At 46.7% G+C, this 21,301-nt stretch overlaps 1 long non-coding RNA gene across 1 annotated transcript in view; it reads right to left on the bottom strand.

Annotated features, from left to right (window-relative positions):
• Positions 1–2,060: 2,060 nt before the first annotated feature.
• LOC138489823 (uncharacterized) overlaps positions 2,061–21,301 on the bottom strand; it is a 32,480-nt gene continuing 13,239 nt past the window's right edge. The window contains exons 2-3 of the long non-coding RNA XR_011274926.1: positions 9,517–9,597; positions 2,061–2,278 (exon numbers count right to left, since the gene is read on the bottom strand). This is a non-coding gene — a long non-coding RNA (uncharacterized lncRNA). The remainder of the gene's footprint in view (positions 2,279–9,516; positions 9,598–21,301) is intronic.

Here is a 21,301-nt window from a genome sequence, read left to right as displayed (position 1 = left end):
GTCAGATTAATGTGCTTTACAGGAAAGCCCGCCCCCTGTGGTCTCGCAGGGGGGGGGGTTCAGGACATGCGCAGAGAGGTAGTGCTGCCAGAGTCAGATTAATGTGCTTTAGAGGAAAGCCCGCCCCCTGTGGCCCACTGTGGTCTCGCAGGGGGGCGGGTGGTTCTGGACATGCGCAGAGAGGTGCTGGTGCCCAAGCTTCCCAAAGTCTGATTAATGTACTGTAGAGGAAAGGCCGCCCCCTGTGGCCTCGTTGGCGAGGGGTGAGGGGGGGTTCCTTGAAACTCTATGCAATCTCACCCGCTCGCTGGAGATCTGTTAAAGCCCCTTTCCCAGAGCTCGAAAGTAGCTCCTTGCTAAGAAAGCCATACAGGCCCGTATTTTTTCTTGAACTTCAAGGATTTGTTTGCCAAAATTTAAAGCAGCAAACACAAAATTGTTATTCTCAGAGTTAAAAGAAAATGCGGTACTGGACTAGTCCTTTCTCAGGCATAGAACTAGGGAACATGACAGCTGCTTTCACAGGTCAGTCACCGGTCAGCTCCCCCGCAGAGGTGTCTGCTTTCTCTCCCTTAATGCAGTGTTTAATGTCCTTACATGCCACCGTTATCCATTCCATTCGGAAGTCTTTAGTCCAGTGCTGGGAAGCGTAGGAAAAGAAGTAGTGGAACTATGGGACTCATTAAGAGTTTGGCAGTAATGGAAAAAAGTGGCAGTAATGGAGTAACCTGGTAGATGGTAGAGTTGCCACCACTGAAGGCCCGATTCATATGTTGGCGCATTTCGTGTGCTAAAGAGCACGCTTCACTCCGCCAAATTTGGCCACCCAGGCTCCACCACTATTCTTAATTCAATAAATGTAATATTAACAGTATGTGGTCCTAACAAAAAAAACGTTGCATTAGGGGTAAACAACACAAATCAGCACAACCTGAAAAACCTTGTCATGAGCGGGGGACCCCCTATCGAAAACCCATAAAAAAGATATTGGGCCTCATTAAACGGATGGCGCTAAGGGATTACCGGCACCGGTAAGGGCACCGGTGCCGGTAATCCCTTAGCACCATACTACGAGGTCCCTCAACGGATCCTGTCCTTAACGTGTGGTCGACCACACGTTAAGGATGGGACCCGCTGAGGGACTTCAGGGCAAATAACGGTACCGCCAATAGCGGTACCGTTATTTGCTCCTTCCCCATTCCCATGGAGCCCTATGGGGGCTCAACTGGGAATGGGAAGGGCCTTGGTGAATGGGGAATTACCACCCCGCCAACCTTGGAATGGGGCAGTAATTCCCACACTCACCAAGGCGGAATCGGTAAAATACCAGTGGCAGCCATGGCGCTAATGGCGCCATGGTTACTGCCGTCCGTGTAATGAGGCCCATTATTTGGTTAATAAGCCTCCATAATATTTTTCAATGGCTCATGATATGCTCAATTGCAAAGACAACTACATCCAAGAACACCTTTATGCAGAACAAGCAAAGATGCTGATCGAAATCAATGCATTTTCAGACTATTGTCCATCCTCAGGAAAAAACATTTCAATTATATTTCTGCTTAAATCTGTCCTCATAATTTACCTGTAAAAACCCTATCCTTTCCACCTTCCTGGATTTAATCTGGATATGAGAAGCTTATAAGCAAACAATTCTACAAAATAAATTGGAAATTGGTCATCGTGCCACTCATTTGCTCAAGTACAAAAATGGTGCACACATTATTGGTGGTTCATTTAAAAAGCAACTTGACACGCTTACAATGTTCATGATTTTTATAACCAAAAAATTCCAATTAAAACAAATATTTATCAATTACAAATAAAGTTTAATTCCACATTCATCCCTGCTGGGAACAAAATGTTCAACATGTCAATGAAGATTCCCCCTGCTAATAGCACAGGGAGCTCTTGGCGAGCATTATGCTTCATCTTCCATTTATTCTACTCTCCAGGAGTTTCAACCAATAACAACATTTTCAATCTTTCCATTGAAATAACTTTTTTATTTTTATTTTTTATTTTTTAAACTTCATATCCCATCAGTCTTAGGTCCCTGTAACCCCAGTGTACTGGTCATGTGACCTAGTCCTTCCTCTTCCTGTAATACTCCTCTTCTTGACTGCTTCCAACTGCAATCTAAATTAACTGAAGCGTCAACTTGATCAACATATTCTCTGAACTCTGCTGAGTCGATCTCTCGCATTCCAACTTGTAGTTTCGGTCAACTTGTCTCGTTCACTTCCTGTCCAGCCTCAGCCGTTCTTCTGCTCGTCTCCTAGTGGCAGAAACAACAGTACATGTTAGGGTGGCGGATACACACCCTATTCTGGGAGGAATTCATGTAAATTATTCTGATATACATCACAGCACAATTATCCATCCGTACTTTAGCTCTCCCATGTATCTAGGGCGGGAAAGTAATGCTTGCCTCCTTGTCTTTAATAGAATCAAGAGCTCTCTGCGCTATTAGCAGGGGAATCTTCACTCTATGTCAAGACGGAGGCGAGCATTATGCTTGTTCAAAGCTTCTTACAATAGCATCTGCTATTGTGCTGATTGGTCTAAAATAAAACGTTCTAAATGTAGTATCACTAGCCCAATCAGCTGCTTTCATAATATTTTACAAAGTCGCGCCTTGCTTCAGTGCCTTTGACGCCATTGCACCCCGAAGTGAGTGTGCTCCAAATTTTGACATATCTATTGCTGCTAGACTCATAATCTCTATAACCCACCTCGCTATGGTGGCTGTCGCTATGCCATCATGCGGTTTCCTGCGCGCTATCAGCAATTTTGTCGTCGCCGTCGAGCTCAGCTGTCTGATTCACATATTCTTTTATGCATGCTGCCACGCACCACTTCGGATGCTCTTGCATATATGGATACGTTATCGTAGAGGAATCTGTCCTCGTTCTCCTGACAAGGTGGAAACTCACTCCGTCTGGTCCATATACCAACCTCTCCACTTCTAGAGCTCTGACATCTGCTACTCTCCTACATGACACCATACATAACAGCATCGCCAATTTTCCAGAAAGTCTGTCTAAGGGCAGGTATCTATTGCTGGGCCAGTCTACTAGTAACTGTAATACGGCTGCCACGTCCCATAAGGACTCATATCTTGGTTGTGGTGGCTTCCTAAATCTTATTCCTTTTAGAAGTCGGATTACTGCTATATTCTCCCCTACTGGGACTCCTTCGATGGGCATCTGACCTGCTGATATCGTGGATCTATACACTCCTATTGTTCTATAGGCTTTCTCATCTTGTAGGAGCTCTGCTAAGAAATTCAGTATCTCTAATAAAGGGGCAGAAACTTCTCCTTTTGTACCATCTCGTCCATCTGTTCCACGCTGCGTCGTAGCTCCTTCTAGTCAAAGGGGCCCATGACTCAGCGAGGAGGCTTGCAGCCTGCGCCGAAATTCCTGGGAGATTCCAGCGTCTCCTGCTATCCTGCATGACTTCAGTGTCAGTGTCCCCTTCACGCTCAGAAGGTGAGATGACCCAACTGGGTCTGTGAGAAGATTCTCTCTTTGAGGTAGCATTCTCGGATAATCGGATACTAGCTCCATGAGGGCTAGGACCCATACCTGTGACTTCCATATCGGCACTACTACTATCAGACTCGCTGCTTCTCTGCGTACTTTCGTTAACACTCTGCTTATCATTACAAAAGGGGGGAAACGCGTAGAGCATCTCTTCTCTCCAATCCTGCAGGAACGCATCTACTCCCGCTGCCACTGGGTCCAGCCTCCAGCTGAAAAATCTGTTCTCCTGCACTTTCAGTCTGGACGCAAACAGATCTGTGTGAAATGGTCCCCAGAGCCCTTCTATCTGTGGAAAAATCTCCCTGTCTAACATCCAGTCGCTGGAGTCTGCCAGATGTCTGGAATTCCAGTCTGCTACTACATTCAGCGAGCTTGGTAAATATTCTGCTACTACTGTGGTTCCTGACTCTAGGCAGGAATGCCAGAAGTCCTTGGCTATCTCCGCTAATAATCTGGACTTCACCCCTCCTAAATGATTGATGTACCTAACTGCTGAAATGTTGTCAATTTTCAGCAGAATACATTCATTCACTTTGTCTTTCGTGAAAGCCTTGATCGCAAATGAACCGGCTAACAGCTCCAGACAGTTTATGTGCAGTCTGAGTTTCTCCGAACTCCATCTGCCTCCTGTTTGGAGCTCTCCGCAACGGGCTCCCCAGCCCGCTCTGCTGGCGTCTGACTCTATTACGATGTTGGGTCGGTCGCCAAAAATGGCTCTCCCGTTCCATGCCTCCGTGTTCTGTAACCACCACTCCAGCTCTGTTCTGGACTCTTGATCTAGAGGCACTAGCTGGTGATAGCGAAGGCCCTGCTGAAGGTGTCTTATCTTCAGCCGCTGAAGCGCTCGGTAATGCAGGGGCCCTGGAAATATTGCTTGTATTGATGCTGCCAACAAGCCTATTACTCGTGCAATCATGCGCAGGATATAACTGTTCTGCCGAGGCAGTTCCTTATCTCTCTTTTTATGTCTCGGATCTTTCTGTTCGGTAGCTCTAGGGTTGCTGTCCTGGTGTCTATGATGAACCCTAGGAACTCTATCCTCCCCGCTGGCTTCATCTCCGTCTCTCGATTCACTTGAAAACCTAGGGAGGTCAGGAGATTCGCTACACAGCTGGTCTGATAGCAGAGTATATCTCCGCTGCTTGCCATCAGCAGGATGTCGTCTAGGTAGACAATGATCCGTATCCCTTTCACCCTGATCGCTGCTGCTACTGGCTTCATAAGTTTCGTAAATGCCCAGGGCGCTAATTCCAGTCCAAATGGCATTGTCGCAAATTGCCAAAATTGCCCGTCCCAGTCGAACGCTAGAAAGGGACGGTAATCTATTTTCACTGGTACCGTCAGGTAGGCATCTTTCAGATCTATCCTTGCGAGCCAGTCGCCTTGTCTGAGCGTGTCTCTTAGCTGGTGGGTACCTTCCATCTTGTAATGGTTGTAGACTACCCAACTGTTCATGTCTTTTAAATTTATAACTGGTCTCACTTTGTCTTTTCTGTGAACCAGAAACATATTGCTTATGAATCTCGGTGCTTCACATGGTTCGATTGCTTGCTTTTCCACTGGGCTCTGCAGCTCTGCGTGTAGCAAGTCTTTCTCTGCTAGCGCTGACACTATTGGAGGGGGGGCTTGGAGTCCGAGTAAACTCTATGCGCAAGCCTTTGGCTGTCTGCAGAACCCATACGTTGTTGGAAAGTGCTCCCAGAACTTCGCTGTCCTCCCCGGTACCAGCAGATATGCAGACACTCACCTGCGGGGAACTTTTGTCCTCTTTGGCCTCTGCTTCGCCTTACTCTAGGGAAACGACCTCTTGGTGAAAAGAAGGTGTCCGGCTGCTTGTTCTCGCAGTACTGGGCTCTGTTCGATTGAGGCCTTCTGGACGTCTGGTAGCGACCGGTCGCTCGGCCTCTGCACTGACCGGACCCGCCAAAAACTCTTCTGGGGAAGATCTTTTTTATGGAGGCTTGCGCCTTTTTCAGGGAAGTATAGGTTCCAACGAATCTCCCATTTACTTCCCAAAGGTCTCTCCGAACAACAGCCCTTGTGCTGCTTTGCCCGCTTCGTATGAGGACAAATCTCCTAACTTGGAGTCTATTTTGAGCAGTAGCCCTCATCTGCGCCCGGACGATAGGGCGCAATTGGCATTCCCTAATAAGCATACCAATCTCTGAGCCCAGTTCGCTAGCGCTTCTGGGTCCACTTCTTCACCGTAGTCTTTCACTCGCTCTGCCAGGTCCATGATTTTAGCCAGTGGACCGGCTAGATCCAGTACTTTTTCCTGACAACTCAGCGATGAGTGATCAATCCCTTTCCTGGGGTCCCTGTTAGACTTGGCGACGAAGGCCAACATCTTAGCGTCCAGTTCTGGTGCTTCTACCACTTTGCCTGGTAGTTCTTGCTTTGGGCACTCCGCCCTCATTCTTTGCCTCACCTCCTTCTCCAGCGCAGTCTTTGAGTCATGTATTTTGCGACTCTCTGTGAGGGGACCCATTCCGAAGATTTTGGGTTCCGGATGTCTTCTGAATAAAACATATCTGAAGTCTCCTCATCCTCTAGATTATTAAGCTTTCTCAGCCTTTTCTTTGGTGGATGCAGGCTTCCTTCATCCCCTTCTTTATCTTACTCTTGCGAGGAGGTCAGGGATTCTGCAGGTTCCTCTTCAGGGAGACCCTCTTCTGTGTTGCCCATATTCTCTTCACCTGGGTAGGGGGTTGTGAGGCTCTGCACATCCTACTTACTCATGAAGGCTTCTCGGCCTATTAAAAGTGCCGGTAGCCTCTGGGGCTCTTGAATCCACCCCTTCTGGTTGGCCCGGGGCTCAGAAGAGTTCTTGCTCTTCCGGCCCTTATTGCACCCCTGCGGGTCCTCCGGTGCGACCCTCGTGGACGTGCTTGCCTGTGTTATTGTGCTTTTGTCTTTTTGGCTCAGAATTCAATTCAATTGTTTCCAGTCTGTCCTGAAGGGGTCTGACCCCTTGAGCCACTGCCTCCATGAGCGAGTCCCCCAGCACCTCTTTGAAACTATGAGCCAGGTCCTCTGGGTAGATGGCCTCTTGCTCCTCTTCACTCCATTCAAACTCAGCCATATTCTGTGCTGGCAGGTGCCTAATAGTACCTTCTCAGGTGTAGTGGCACGTCCACTGGCTCACTCTGTGTACTTGAGGCTGCACCTGAACTGCTAAAGCAGCTTCTTGTCAGTCAGTACAGGGCACTGGTTTCCTGTATGAGCTAATGTAGGTTGTGAACAGCTCTGGTGGTTATTTTTTTATATTAATTTGCTCCGGAGTGCCTGGAGCTCTCATACGCGTAATTATTTAGAGCTGTCACAAACGGGGGACTGGAGCGCAATGCCCACAAAGCGCCTCGTCTCATCCTCTCCAAAGGAGGGGGCTCTGTGCCCACCCAATCCTCTTGCCGGCTCTCCGGCGTTAAACCCCACCCCCACGAGGGAGGGGGTTGCTCATACGGCTCTCTGCGAGCCGATCTCTCGCGCTCGGCGAATCTGCTCCGCCCCCACAAACGTGGGGGCTCTTTGCTCGCTTGCGGCGCACGCGAGCGAGGACAAATGCCACCGACAAACCCCTGATGTGCTGAGAGTGCATCACGGGGCCGCCGGGTGTTCTTTGCTAATCTCCGCTCAACTCGCTGCGCGGTCTCTGCGCTATGTTAGAGATTCAATCCCTGAAGTGTATTGATGGGCTAATGTCAGTAAACCACATTAAATCACTAATAAAACCCTTCAAACGCTGACTGGTTACGCAGCTAATTCAAAAGAGCACTTATCTCTGGAGAGCAGGAAAAGAAGAGGAAGTTTTCACAGGAAGAGGAAGGACTAGGTCACCTGACCAGGACACCAAGGTTACAGGGACCTAAAACTGTTGGGATATGAAGTTAAAAAAAAAGTTCTTTCAATGGAAAGATTGAAAATGTTGTTATTGGTTGAAACTGCTGGAGAGTAGAATAAATTGAAGATGAAGCATAATGCTCGCCTCCGTCTTGACATAGAATCCAAAAAGTTTCTCTTTGGCTGAGTATACGTGATAGAATGATATAACAGGAACCATTTTGCAGAACTTCTAAAATATGAAACTTTATTTGCGACATTTGATGACCTTTCGTTATAAATTTCGATCACACAGGTTCGATCCGTGAGTCCGCGCTTAAAAACTTCTGGGTATTAAGCGCGTTATAAATACGAAACTAAAACATATTCCTGTAACAACGCCTTGATGCCCCCGGACTGTGTGAGTGCTTTAAAAATGCAAATAAACAAATAAATAAAATGCCTGACTACTGTTGATTTCAAGTTCTTGTGTGCATGTCATAGAGCTGCTCATTCCATCATAATTTTGCTTTTCTAGATGATTGGCCCAGGTAATATCGCTGTGTCACAGGTTGCGCAATCATGTGAACCAATCTTTTCCCCAGTGTTGTGATGAGAAACTATGTTAAAGTTACATTCCGCAGTTGACACCCTTCACTGTGTGATATTTTCAATGGATTGTAATCTTGTGATAGCTGCCTAGTGGTGTGCTATTTTCAAAATGACCGTCACTTCCGTTTCTGGTATCATTATTTCCGCATGTAACCCAGCACTTCCAGAAGATCAACTGCGGTTCAGTATTTGTTCGCATCGGCTAATTACTGTTACCACATGCTTGCCGGTGAATGCGTAATAGTGCAAAACACCTAAAATGTCTGCATGCAGTAACAGTAATGACTGAAATGTGGATTACTGTGCAACTCATATTTAGGCTGAAAGGAGGGAAACCTAGAATTTATGACAGGAGGGTAGACCTGGTATATTACGCTGTAGACAAAATAAACCCTCGATGTCAATGAAATACAACCCATAGGAATAATGTAAGTGACAGCAAGACTAAAGGCTATAAATGCTTAGGTAGCATGTTAATTCCAAAAATATTCCTGTACACAAACTGGGCCTCAATACAAGTTTGGAGGTACATGGCATTCTTAGCGGCATGGCTGCCTCCAAACTCGTGTCCGGGTCTAGAAAAAAAGGAATTACCGGGCCAATCTGACGTTTGCGGGCCCGGTAATTCCCTTTTCTCGGGACCCAGACCCGGTACATCACCATTCCCATTCGAGCCCCCATAGGGCTCAAGGGGAAGGGGAGGATGCTAACAACGGGCCCGTTAATGACGGGTTCGTTGTTAGCATCCTGGTCTGCTCGCAGGTGGCGGTATGCACGTCTTTTCTGGCCCAGACGTGCATATCGCCACCCGCGAGCAAACTCGTAATGTGGCGGCCCGGAATTAACGGTGCCGGTACCTTACCGGCACTGTTCATTCCGTGGCCGCCAGCCTCGTAATGAGGCCCAGGAGTAAGTACATTATTTTATATTAGTGGCACCATATGATGTGTCACCTACTCTGAACACACATAAGTAAACATGAAAATATGACAACTAACATCACTAGCCTAACTAAATACTTAGGGCCTCATTACACGGACGGCGGTAAGGGTTAATGGTCACCATTAATGGTACCGGTGACCGTTAACCCTTACCGCCTTACTACGAGGTCCCTTTGCGGGTTGGAGACTTTAAGGCCTGCTTTTTGCAGGCGTTAAAAACCAACCCGCAAAGGGAACAGGGAGCTAATTACGGTACCGCAATTTGCGGTGCCGTAATTAGCACATTCCCCATTCCCATTATGCCCTATGGGGCAAAAATGGGAATGGGGAAGGGCAATGGGGGAAGGGGGAATTACCGCCCCACCAACCTTGGAATAGGGCGGTAATTCCCCTTTCCTCCAAGGTGGTGCCGGTAATTTACCAGCATAGACCAAGGTGCTGATAGCTTGTGGACTGATAGGTGCTGATAGCACCTTGGTCCACCGCTGTCTGTGTAATGAGGCCCTTAGGCTCAACAATATACAGCTAGCACAAGCTACACATTATACAGCATTAACAAATTGAAGGTTCTAAGAATGCAATGTGGAATGTCATACCTCAGCATGTTCTGGTTCTCTTGAGGGGAAAGGACCTTCTTCAGTAGTACAAGTCATTGTAGTCAGTCTTCTTCATCTGTCCTGCAAAGAAATGTATTGCATAAGCGCAAGTTCTCTTGGACCTAACTGTAGGGGTTCATGGTGCTATCCAAATGTCTTGGCAGGGGTCATCCTGTCTGCACAAAAGCTTTTGCCTTCTACAGTTTTAAGTCTTCACTGTCTATCAAAAACCAGTCTTCCATGCTAATGCATTCAACTGTACACACATCTAATACACTTAATAATATGAAGGATGCTCATCACAGATACGTTCACAAGTGCCACACTGCCCAAACACATGGCAAGGCTTCTCTTTCAATGACCAAATAGTTGATTTCTATAGCAACTCAAATGCTATAGTGCGTTCTCTGCCATCCTTAACTCGGCATATAACAGCCCCTATTCCCTTAGTGCTTGTGTCTAGCGTAGGAATTGACTTATCTTGAGTGGTGAATGGCTACACTGTGGGAGCTCTGGTTATGAACTCTTTAGCTTGTTCGAAGGCACGCTGTTGTTCTCTCCCCAGAGGAAGTGATATGATATGATATGATATGATACAGCATTTATAACGCGCCTATACACAAGTGTTTCAAGGCGCGACAAGGCAAGAGAGGAGAACAAAGGGAGGACAGACAATGATCCTACTAGACCATGTGTCATTCAGATCGCGCAAGTGCGTGGGAGGGGGTCAGGGACAGTGCAGTACATGGCAATAGATAATAACAATAAGTAAGTAACAGCCATCATGTGGAAAGTGCAAGGGTAAGTGCAGACATCAGGTGTCAAAGGCTGGTAGGGGGACTGTAGGGATACAGAAACAGTCCCCAAGTGCGGGGGTTGCCAGGAGGGCAGTGCAGGTGTTTGACGTGGGCGGGGGATGAACCTGGGTCCGAGATCAGAGGGTGTCCAGGTAGCCGGTGCAGTTCCAGTAGCAACCAGGAGGTCAACAGAGGAGAGGAAGAGAAGTAGCAGAAGCAACGAGAAAGGTTTTGAGGTGCTTCCGGAACCAGAGATGGTTCTCCTCAAGTTTAAGGGAGGCTATTCCAGAGGGAGGCCCCAGCTTAAGAAAGAGTTCTACCACCAACTCGTTGCTTAGAGAAGCGACTGACTCTGAGGGATTTGGAGGTGGATGAGCGGAGAGCTCGAGAAGGAAGATATTTAGGGAGAGAGAGTTGAAGGTATTGAGGCCCCAGGCCCCAGAAGGCCTTGTGGACAATGCACAGGGGTTTGAACTTAATCTTTTTTTTTTTTTTTAATTTGTTTTTGGTTTATGAGAAAACCTTTACAAAAGAAGAGTATTAAAAATTAATTCAGATTTCGTACAAGAAGCAGTTTTTCCTGCATATTTAAGAATACAGAAAGTGAAAGAATAAAGCAAAAGGGTGAAATAACACGGTAAAATAAAGGCTCAGAAACCAGGGATTTAACTAAGCATACTGATCCCCTTGACTGGAGCGTTCAATAACTTGGCTAGTCTGTTGATGGTTCCTTAAGATAGTTAGCTTCTCCAAGATTTTTACAATTTCAGCAGTTAGCAGGACTTCTTGGCCAGAGATCAGTCTGTCCCAAAATGCACCCTGAACTAGGCTCTCCTCTCTGGTTACAAATCTCCCCAGTGATGATACCCTGATCGCCCATGTGCCTTCGCACTCCAGCAGCAGGTGTTTGAGGGATTGTAATTTCGGAGAGGCACAGATCTTGCAAAAGCTTATTGCCTTCTCGCCCTGGTTTCTTTGGTCCAGTATTTCACCCGTGTGGGCTATATTCCGTCTGAGCCTGAGAAAGTTGTTTCTGATTCTTTGGTCCGGGCATTTTTCCAGGTAGTGCGGGATGGTGCCAAGCTTTCTGTCTGCTGTCAGGAATAGGTTTGGAGGGTTAAGCCTTCTGATTCCCTCAATCGTTTTGATCCAGTCCTCCGTTTCTAATGTTTTTTTAACTTTCTTAGGATTTTGTATGAGAGTTTCTCTTGTTAATTCCAGCCTATATAAAATGCAGCCAATCTTTTCTTCCAAGCCGAGGAGTTTTTTTGATTCAGACTTTTTTAGATGTTGGTTTACATCGAAGAAAAGAGTGGATACACTGGATGTAATTATGTTACGATAGAGGGACAGTAACTTCCACTCCGCGCGGCAGCTCAAAGAGGTCAGACCCAACTCAAATCTCAGACTAGCAAGAGGAGTGCACAAAGGGAGATGAAGAGATTTCCACAAAGAGCCCTCAATTTTACTCCAGTCGTAGTTCCACAAAAGAGGCTTTGCCTCAAGGCCATAAAGAAGGACCGGGACAACTTTACCTATGTAGAACTTCTTGAGTGGAATTATAGAGAATTTGCAGAATCTTCCGTTCAGATTTTTCATTTGTGCAATAATTTTTGATTTCTTCCCAAGAATGGAGTGTATCACCTTGTTTGAGGTTGGGTGAGCAAGGATTTCATATCCCAGGTATTTTAACTCGTCCACCCGTGGAATTGCTTTACTGTCCAAAACCCAGTTTCTTGAGGTCACCTTTTTTTTTGCATGTTTGAAAATGAGGACCTTAGATTTAGATGGGTTAATTATGAGGCCGTTCAGTTTAGCATAATCATTAAGTTTGGATAGGAGTTGTTGCAACCCTATCGCTGAGCCATCCAGTAGCACCAGGTCATCCGCATAGGCTAACCAATGGAGTTTTCTTCCATTGATTCTCGGGCAGATTAATGATGCAGAGGCTAAGAAATCTCCAATGTCTGAAAGAAACAGATTAAAGAATAATGGTGCACCCAAGCAACCTTGTCATACTCCCTTCAGGACTTGGATTGTTTCAGATAGATTGCCTGGTTCGTCCAATCTCACTCTGATGGTAATGTTCTTGTGGAGTTCTATGAGCATTGCAAGAAGGGGTGCCGGAATCCCCCAATTATTTAGTTTCTGCCAAAGGAGGGATCTGTCTATGAGGTCAAACGCTTTTGATAAATCGACCCATGCCCCGTATAGTGGAGAACCTTCTTTCTCATTTGCACTTTCGCTCAACAGGTTCAGGACAAGTCCATTAAGACTGGTAGAAAGGCCTTTCCTGAAACCTGTCTGCTGAGGGGGAAGGATGTGTCTAGAGTCCACCCATAAAGTAAGTTCTTTCAATATTAATCTCATAAAGATTTAGCTATCTATGTCCAAAAGGGCAATGGGTCGATAACACGCTGGGTTTCGCCTATCACCCCCCTTGAAAAATTGAATAATAAGTGCGCTCTTCCATGATGGTGGGAAGAGTTTATTCTTTAAAATTTCTTGAAATAAATGGAAGAGTAATTTAGCCCATAACTTTGGTTGGTTTTTAAGCACCTGATAAGTGAGGCCATTCGGACCTGCTGCCTTAGAGACAGAGGGAGATGTAATAAGGTCCTCAATTTCTTCCTCAGAGAATGTCAGCAACCAGGTTACGTTTGGGTGAGGATGATCTCTGAATTCAGTTGCTTCAAAGTTTTTGGACAAATATTCCACCCACTTGTGCTCAGGGACTAAATTGCAGAGAGAGCTATTGTGGCCGGTTTCCAGTCGGTTTAATGCCGCCCAAAAGTTCCTGCAATTATTTGCATTGAGGAGGAAAAGCATTCTCTCCCCGTCTTCTTGGCGTTTTTGATGCTTGTGATTCTTTGTCCAATTCTGATATGTTTGTTTAGCCTTTTTGAGCTTTTGTATACAGCTAGGCGGATCTTCTGCTTCATTTTGTTTTATGTGGCGTAATGTGGTTATAGGTCAATTGGTCGAAAACAATTGGTCGACTGGACAACTGGTCGAATCAATTTGGTCGAAAACCAAATGGTCAGATTTGTTTTATTTTTTATTTTTACCCCTTTTTTGTTTTTTTTTGGGGGGGTTCCCCCCCCCCAACCCCCTTTTTTTCTTTTTTTTTCCCACACGAAAACCCACAAAACACATATATAAATAAAAAAAAAATTTCGACCCTTTGGTTTTAGACCAAATGGTGTCGACCAAATTGCAGTCGACCAGTTTGCAGTCGACCAAATGACTGGACACCGCGTAATGTTTGGCGCAGGATTCTCTTCTTGTTGAATGTTTCCTCATCGAAATTGTGAATGTGCGTCTGTTTCCCTGCAATCTTTCCTTCACTTGGCTGGCAGGTGGACCACACAAATTTCCCAAATTGTTCTGAGTGCATTTCATTTACCCATATAGCAGGAGGAACTGCCTCCAGAAGTTTGTTTAACTTATTCCCCCCATTTCTATATTTGGCCACTTTTAGTTTACCTTTGTGACCCTCCAATTCCTGTGTGGTATATAGGTTGGAGGCTCTCTGAATTTTGGGGAAGAGGAGTTCCAGCCTGGTGTGATCACTCCCCCCTTCCCAATCCAGAGTAAGACTGGGACAAAGTAGGGTAAGAGAAGATGACATGAAGATGTAGTCTAAAGTTGATTGCAGAGCCCCTTGACGCCAGGTTGGTCCAGCCACTTCCACAGACCTATTTATTTCATTTATCATGTCCAGGTCCCATGACTGGAAAAAATCCCACCATTGCTTGCCTTTCCGTATAGTACTTTGTTTGGTTTGGCCAGACCTCACATTCCCTGAATTAATACAATCAGTATTCAGGTCCCCTGCAATGATGATCTGTGCTCCCTCATATTTGCTCTTAGCCGTTGACAGTAGGGAGTGTAGGGATTCTATGAAATCTTGGAGTTTTGACCTAGCGGGGTTCCAGTAGACGTTAACCAGGATTAGGGTAAGCCGAGAATCATTCAGTCCTATCTCTGCTTTGCAGGCTTGAATGCCCACCATGTTGTTGCATAGCGGAACAATTTCTTTGACAGTAGAGTTTTTGGTTGCTATTAAAAGGCCTCCTGCTGGTCTCCCTTTAAGTTTTTGTGAGGCCTTGAGATTTTGTATTGTAAAGCCTTCTATTTCAATGGGATTAACCAGCCATGTTTCCTGAAGCAGCATGATGTCATTCTGTTGTAAAAGATTATTTTTCAGCTGCTTTTTCCTCAAGAAACTCGTCCCTCTGGTGTTCCAGGAAGTTAATCCGAGACCCCTTTGTCTAAAGGCTGTTCTGCTCTTCATCTAGTTTCAGGAAGATTTGTGTGAAAATTTCTGGGATTTTTGCTAACAGGTTCTCATTTAATTTGGGCCTGGGTGAGACTTTGCTTTGGGGCTCTCTTATGACTCTTGTGGTGCCCATAGAAGTGGATGTATCCTCTACTCCTATCTGTTTAGGGCCCGGGCGATTGCCATACCTTCCTTCCTCCTCTGATTCAAATACCCGAAGACCTTCTTTAGCCAGATCATGTTTGTTAGTGATGAGGGCCTGTTGCGCCTTTCTTGAAGTGAGGGCTATTTCCACGAAGAATTTATCTTCTCTAATCGGAAATGAAAGGCACTCGATGTCTTCTGAGGCAAAGAGAAACAAATTGTAGTTCTTTTTAATCTCTGAAAGTAGAACTGATCTGCTAAGTGAACTTAATCCTCACAGCCACTGGGAGCCAGTGTAGAGATTTCAGTCTTGGAGAGATACGATCCCAGGGCTTGAGGCCAAGGACAAGTCTCGCAGTCCTGTTCTGGATAAGTTGCAGAGGGCAGAGAGTAGAAGCAGGCAGATTTAGAAAGAGGCTGTTCCAATAGTCCAGCCTAGAGAGAACCAGAGTTCTGGAGACAGTGAGCATCTGGGGGTAGGAGAGGAAAGAAAGAATACCTCTGAGGAGGTGCAGCTGGTAGTGTGACTTCTTAGAGACATTAGAGATGTGAGGGGAGAAGGAGCATGTGGAATCGAAGATGACCCCAAGGTTTTTAGCCTTGCAGGTTGGAGCAGGAAGAGGGCCAAGAGAGGCCGGCCAGAGAGCTACAGGAAAGGAGAGAGCGGGTGTGCCGATGAGGAGAATCTCAGTCTTACTGACATTAAGGCAGAGGTCATTGGCGGCACACCACTCCTGGTTAGCAGACAGACAGAGATGAGGGAAGGAGAGGAGGAGGCTGAGGGTAGCCTGAAAATTAGCTGGGTATCATCTGCATAGCACTGAAATTGGGGCAGAGAGCGGCAATGCGGTGGGCAAAGAGTGCCAGGTATTGGTTGAACAGCCAGTGAGAGAGGTTAGACCCCTGGGGGACACCACAAGTAGAGAAAAAGATAGCGGAGAGGAAGGACCCAAGTTGGACCTGGAAGGGTCGGTCAGAGAGGAAGGAAGTCAGCCATGCCAGAGCCTGACCAGTGGATACCCAGGTTATCACGGATACGGTTGAGCAGGATGGCATGGTTGACAGTGTCAAAGGCAGAAGAGAGATCAAGCAGGATGAGGACACAGGAGCTGTTAGCGTCAAGGTTGGAGAGCAGGTCTTCGCAGATATTCAGGAGAGCAGTTTCTGTGCTTCTGGCAGCTCTGCAGCCAGACAGATGGTCATTAAGACAACCAACAGATTCAGAGTGGAGATTAAGCTGGGAGATGGCCAGCTTCTCCAGGAGCTTGCCCAGGAAGGGAGTGATGGAGATTGGGAGATAGTTAGCCGGGCACAAGTGGTTGGCAGAGGGTTTCTTAAGAAGAGGGTGCGCAAGGGAGTGCTTCAGGGGGGATGGGAGGACTCCAGTGGCGAAGGAGTGATTGCAGAAATCAGCCAGGGTTGGAGCCAGAGGGTCGATGTGGTCCTTGATAGTTTTGGAGGAACAGGGGTGAACCTGTTTCGACGAGAATTTCAGAGATCGGACTTGTCTAGAAACCTCGTCTGCGGAGAACAGGGGAAAGGCAGAGAAGGAGGAAGGAGAGGTGGCTGCAGAAGGGCCAGAGGAAGAGCAGGGAGTAGAGAGAGGGGGGATAGGAGGAGAGTGAGGACAGGATGTCCTGAGTTTTAGAGATGAAGTGAGAAGCCAGTGCAGTGCAGAGAGCCTGGGAAGGGACAGGAGAGGTAGAGACTGCGGCAGGATTGGCCAGTTCCTTGCAGATTTTAAAGAGTTCAGCTGAGTTGTTAGATGCCACAGAGACACGGGCTTGGATATGAGCTCTCTTCTTGGTTAGGACAGAGAGCCGGTATTGCCTTTGGGGCAGGCGCAGGCCAGTTTGTCAGAGGGTGTACATGAAGCAAGCCATTTCCTCTCGGCCACCCTGCACTTGCGTTTCAGGGTGATGAGGTCTGAGTCATACCAGGAGTTGCACTTGGCTTTGGGCTTCAGGCGGATTCTCATGAGAGGGGCAAGGATATCAAGAGTATCAGATATAGCAGAGTGGAGCATGGAGAGGGCTGAGTCAGGGTGAGAGTCAGCCAAAGGGGGAGGAGGGGGAGAGAAAGTGGTGGTGAAAGCCTCAACTGACACGAGCTTCATGGGTCGGATGACCGCAAAGGTGGGTGGCAGTGATGGAGGTGGCTTGGCCTGAGGGGTAGAGAGGGTGAGGTGGGAGGAGAGGAGACAGTGATCATTACAGGAGAGAAGAGTGGAGAGAGGGACAGAGAGGGGAAGGTCTGAGGAGATCAGAAAATCCAGAGTGTGTCCTGCAGAGTGAGTTGGGTCAGAGGGGAGAATAGTGAGTGAGAGAGAGTCGTAGAGGTCACGAAAGAGTCCAGAGGGAGGACAGGAGGCATCCAGGTGGATGTTGAAGTCTCCAAGAAGGAGCAGTTGAGTGGTTGAGGCCAGGAGTGAAGAGGAGAGGTCCGCCCACTCAGAGAGGAAGGAGGAGATTTGACCAGGTGGCCGTTAGATAGTAGCCACAGTAAAGGAATGGCTAGGGGAGAGAGAGAGCCTGCAGACGAGGCAGTAGGACTGCTTAGGAGTGACAGAGGTGGGAATCCACTCGGGGAAGATCAGGGCTACACCCCCTCCAGAGCGGTTGGGCCTGGGCGCGGAGAGTATCTTGTAGCCGTCAGGTAGGAGCGTGTCAAAGCTAGTGACAGAGCTGGCCGTGAACCATGACCGAGGTCATCGAGGTCAAGTTCTTCCAGAAGGCGGCAGATATCAGAGGAGTGTTTTACAGCAGAGCGAGAGTTTAGAGTGGCAATATGGAGATGGTTGCCATCCTTGAAGGACTTCCGGGGAGGGGTACAAGTCAGAGGTATGCCCTTCGGAGGTGTAGAAGGAGCGCATGAGGGGGCAGAGAGGGAAAGAGAAGGCAAGGTAGCAAAGGAGGAGGCAGAAGGGGGAGGCAAGGTCGCCACGGAGAGGGGAGAGGGGACAGCAGGAGAAGAAAGGAAATTGATGAGGCACGGGAAGCGTCTATCAAAGAGGTGAAGGTTGGCCTGAGGGCCTTGGACCAAGTTTATCCCTTTCTTGACTAGTCGTCTGAATGGTTCAACTACACTTGCAAAGTTGGGTGCAAATTTAGCATACGATTCACAGAGCCCCAGAAATGACATCAGTTCTTCATTTGAAAATAGAAAGGGAGCTGCTACAATGACCATGGGCAGGTGTGCTTGGACCATACTATGTCATATGAAAGGATATGTACCAGGTATTCCACTTCTGGGAGTAGTAGTCAGCACTTTCAGTGTGAGCCTTTATGTGTCCAGGTGCACCGGCCACGCTGTGAGTTCCCGTAGCACCACTGACCTTGCGCACCAGCAGGCTTGAACTATCTTATAGGGCAATAGTTCCATGGTCGAACCAAAAACGCAAAATGCTTGCGTGGGCAGGTTTTTGGGTCAACGTGGGCCATCTTTTAGGTCAATGTGGGCCAGTTTGATGAGTTACTTCACTATGCGGCTAATAGTTTTGACCAGATTTGCTCAATAAATATTCTTTAAAATGTACAATTTGTATCACATTTGATCAAAAACCTCCTCCTTGGGTACTATTCAAACAGCGTCAAAAATAAATGAATTCCCATTTGCAACTGTGGCCCACTTTTTTGTTGGTACCCGAGACATTTTTATGCCCCAGTCCGACCCTGCACACCTGAATGGAGACTCCTGAGGAGGCTTGGAGCTCGCCGGTTTGGCGGGGACAACAATACACAAGAACCCAAGCGGTGGTGCCAAGAAACGCATGCCCCAGGGGGCATCCAATCATGGAGTGCAGCTCTGTGAGATGGCAGTAAAGGGCGAGTGGATCCTCTGCCAGCGCATCTCAGCTGGCTTCTGCTCTGCTGCCACCGCCACTTTTTTTGTACTACGTTGTTTTCTTTCTCTCCTGCATCCAGATTTGGGCTTGACCTCGGCTTTTCCGCAAACATGCTTCTGCTGCTTCCCTTGTAGGTTTTGTTTATCATGTTGTTTTGACCTAGAACTCTTACACAGATTGCCTAGTGGATTTTGACTTGGTACTGTTTGCTTTGGTCAAGACCTGTAATTCTTACACATATTGCCTTTTGGATTGTCCTAGTGGATTTTGACATGGTACTGTTTGCTTTGGTCTAGACCTGGAACTCTTACACAGATTTCCTTCTGGATTGTCCTAGTGGATTTTGACTTGGTACTGTCTGCTTTGGTCTAGGCTTGGAACTCTTACACGGATTGCCTTATGGATTGTATTTTGACTTGGTACTGTTTGCTTTGGTCTAGACCCAGAGCTCGTACACAGATTGCCTTCTGCATTGTCCTAGTGGATTTTGACTTGGTACTGTCTTCTTTGGTCTAGACTTGTAACTCTTACACGGATTGCCTTCTGGATTGTCCTAGTGGATTTTATCTTGGTACTGTCTGCTTTGGTCTAGACATGGAACTCTTACGCGGATTGCCTTCGAGATTGTCCTAGTGGATTTTGACTTGGTACTGTCTGCTTTGGTCTAGACCTGGAACTCTTACACATATTGCCTTCTGTATTGTCCTAGTGGATTTTGACTTGGTACTGTCTGCTTTGGTCTAGACTTGGAACTCTTACACGGATTGCCTTCTGGATTGTCCTAGTGGATTTTGACTTGGTACTGTTTGCTTTGGTCTAGACCTGGAATTCTTGCACATATTGCCTTCTGGATTGCCCTAGTGGATTTTGACTTGGTACTGTTTGCTTTGGTCTAGACCTGGAACTCTTACACATATTGCCTTCTATATTGTCCTAGTGGATTTTGACTTGGTACTGTCTGCTTTGGTCTAGACTTGGAACTCTTACACGGATTGCCTTCTGGATTGTCCTAGTGGATTTTGACTTGGTACTGTTTGCTTTGGTCTAGACCTGGAATTCTTACACATATTGCCTTCTGGATTGTCCTAGTGAATTTTGACTTGGTACTGTTTGCTTTGGTCTAGACTTGGAACTCTTACACGGATTGCCTTCTGGATTGTCCTAGTGGATTTTGACTTGGCACTGTTTGCTTTGGTCTAGACCCAGAGCTCTTACACAGATTGCCTTCTGCATTGTCCTAGTGGATTTTGACTTGGTACTGTCTTCTTTGGTCTAGACTTGTAACTCTTACACGGATTGCCTTCTGGATTGTCCTAGTGGATTTTGTCTTGGTACTGTTTGATTTAGTCTAGACCTGTAATTCTTACACATATTGCCTTTTGGATTGCCCTAGTGGATTTTGACTTGGTACTGTTTGCTTTGGTCTAGACCTGGAACTCTTACACATATTGCCTTCTGGATTGTCCTAGTGGATTTTGACTTGATACTGTCTGCTTTGGTCTAGACTTGGAACTCTTACATGGATTGCCTTCTGGATTGTCCTAGTGGATTTTGACTTGGTACTGTTTGCTTTGGTCTAGACCTGGAACTCTTACACATATTGCCTTCTGGATTGTCATAGTGGAGTTTGACTTGGTACTGTCTGCTTTGGTCTAGACTTGGAACTCTTACACAGATTGCCTTCTGGATTGTCCTAGTGGATTTTGACTTGGTACTGTTTGCTTTGGTCTAGACCTGGAACTCTTACACATATTGCCTTCTGGATTGTCCTAGTGGAGTTTGACTTGGTACTGTTTGCTTTGGTCTAGACCTGTAATTCTTACACATATTGCCTTTTGGATTGCCCTAGTGGATTTTGACCTTGTACTGTTTGCTTTAGTCTAGACCTGTAATTCTTACACATATTGCCTTCTGGATTGTCCTAGTGGATTTTGACTTGGTACTGTCTGCTTTGGTTTTTTACCTGGACCTTGATCCTTGTGGATTTAGAACCTCCAATGTTTTCTTGGACCTCACCCTGGAACTTCCCTCACCTTGGTATCCTGGATTTACCCTGCTTCTATGTGCCCCTAGGATCTCATCCATCTCCTCCTTGAACATCCCCTGGTGCCTATACCTTTCCGGCCTATAGACTAGATCATCAGGTATAATATGATATGGTATGATAAGTCATTTATAACGCGCCTGTCCACAAGTGTTTTTAGGCGCAACAAGACAAGAGATGGAAGACAAAGACAAACAATCTTACTAGGCCTTGTGTCATTCAGATTGTGCAAGTGCAAGAACAAGAAGTGCAAGTGGAAAGGGAGGGGGAAGTGCAAGGGATAGGGGAGGGGAAAACAGGACACGACGAAGGTCAAAGAACAAATTAACTGCACTCCTAACACAATGCTACTTTGTCATTATACTTTGCACCTGACAGATTTTAAGGCTGGCCCAAAGGAGGTTCTGGGGCACTCTGACCTCCACACACACATTTCACTCACTCCCTCTTGCGCCATCCGGCTCCAAGGTCTCTACCCTCATTTTGAACTATAATTTATCCCTCCCAGCAACTCCCAATACAAATAATACGATTGTGGTTGAAAGACATGCAACACGGTAGTCTTTGAACATTCAGGACTTGTTACTTTAGGGTTGGTGGTCGAAGGTCACCTGGTGCCATGAAATTCAGGGGTCTTAGGGTTCAGTCAGTTATATGGGCTATAACTCGTGGTT

This window comes from Ambystoma mexicanum, chromosome 9 (assembly GCF_040938575.1).
Source record: "Ambystoma mexicanum isolate Mex_15411 chromosome 9, UKY_AmexF1_1, whole genome shotgun sequence".
Classification (NCBI taxonomy): Eukaryota; Metazoa; Chordata; class Amphibia; order Caudata; family Ambystomatidae; genus Ambystoma; species Ambystoma mexicanum.
The sequence above is the reverse complement of the archived record's forward strand: the minus strand, read 5'-3'. Positions and strand labels throughout refer to the sequence as shown.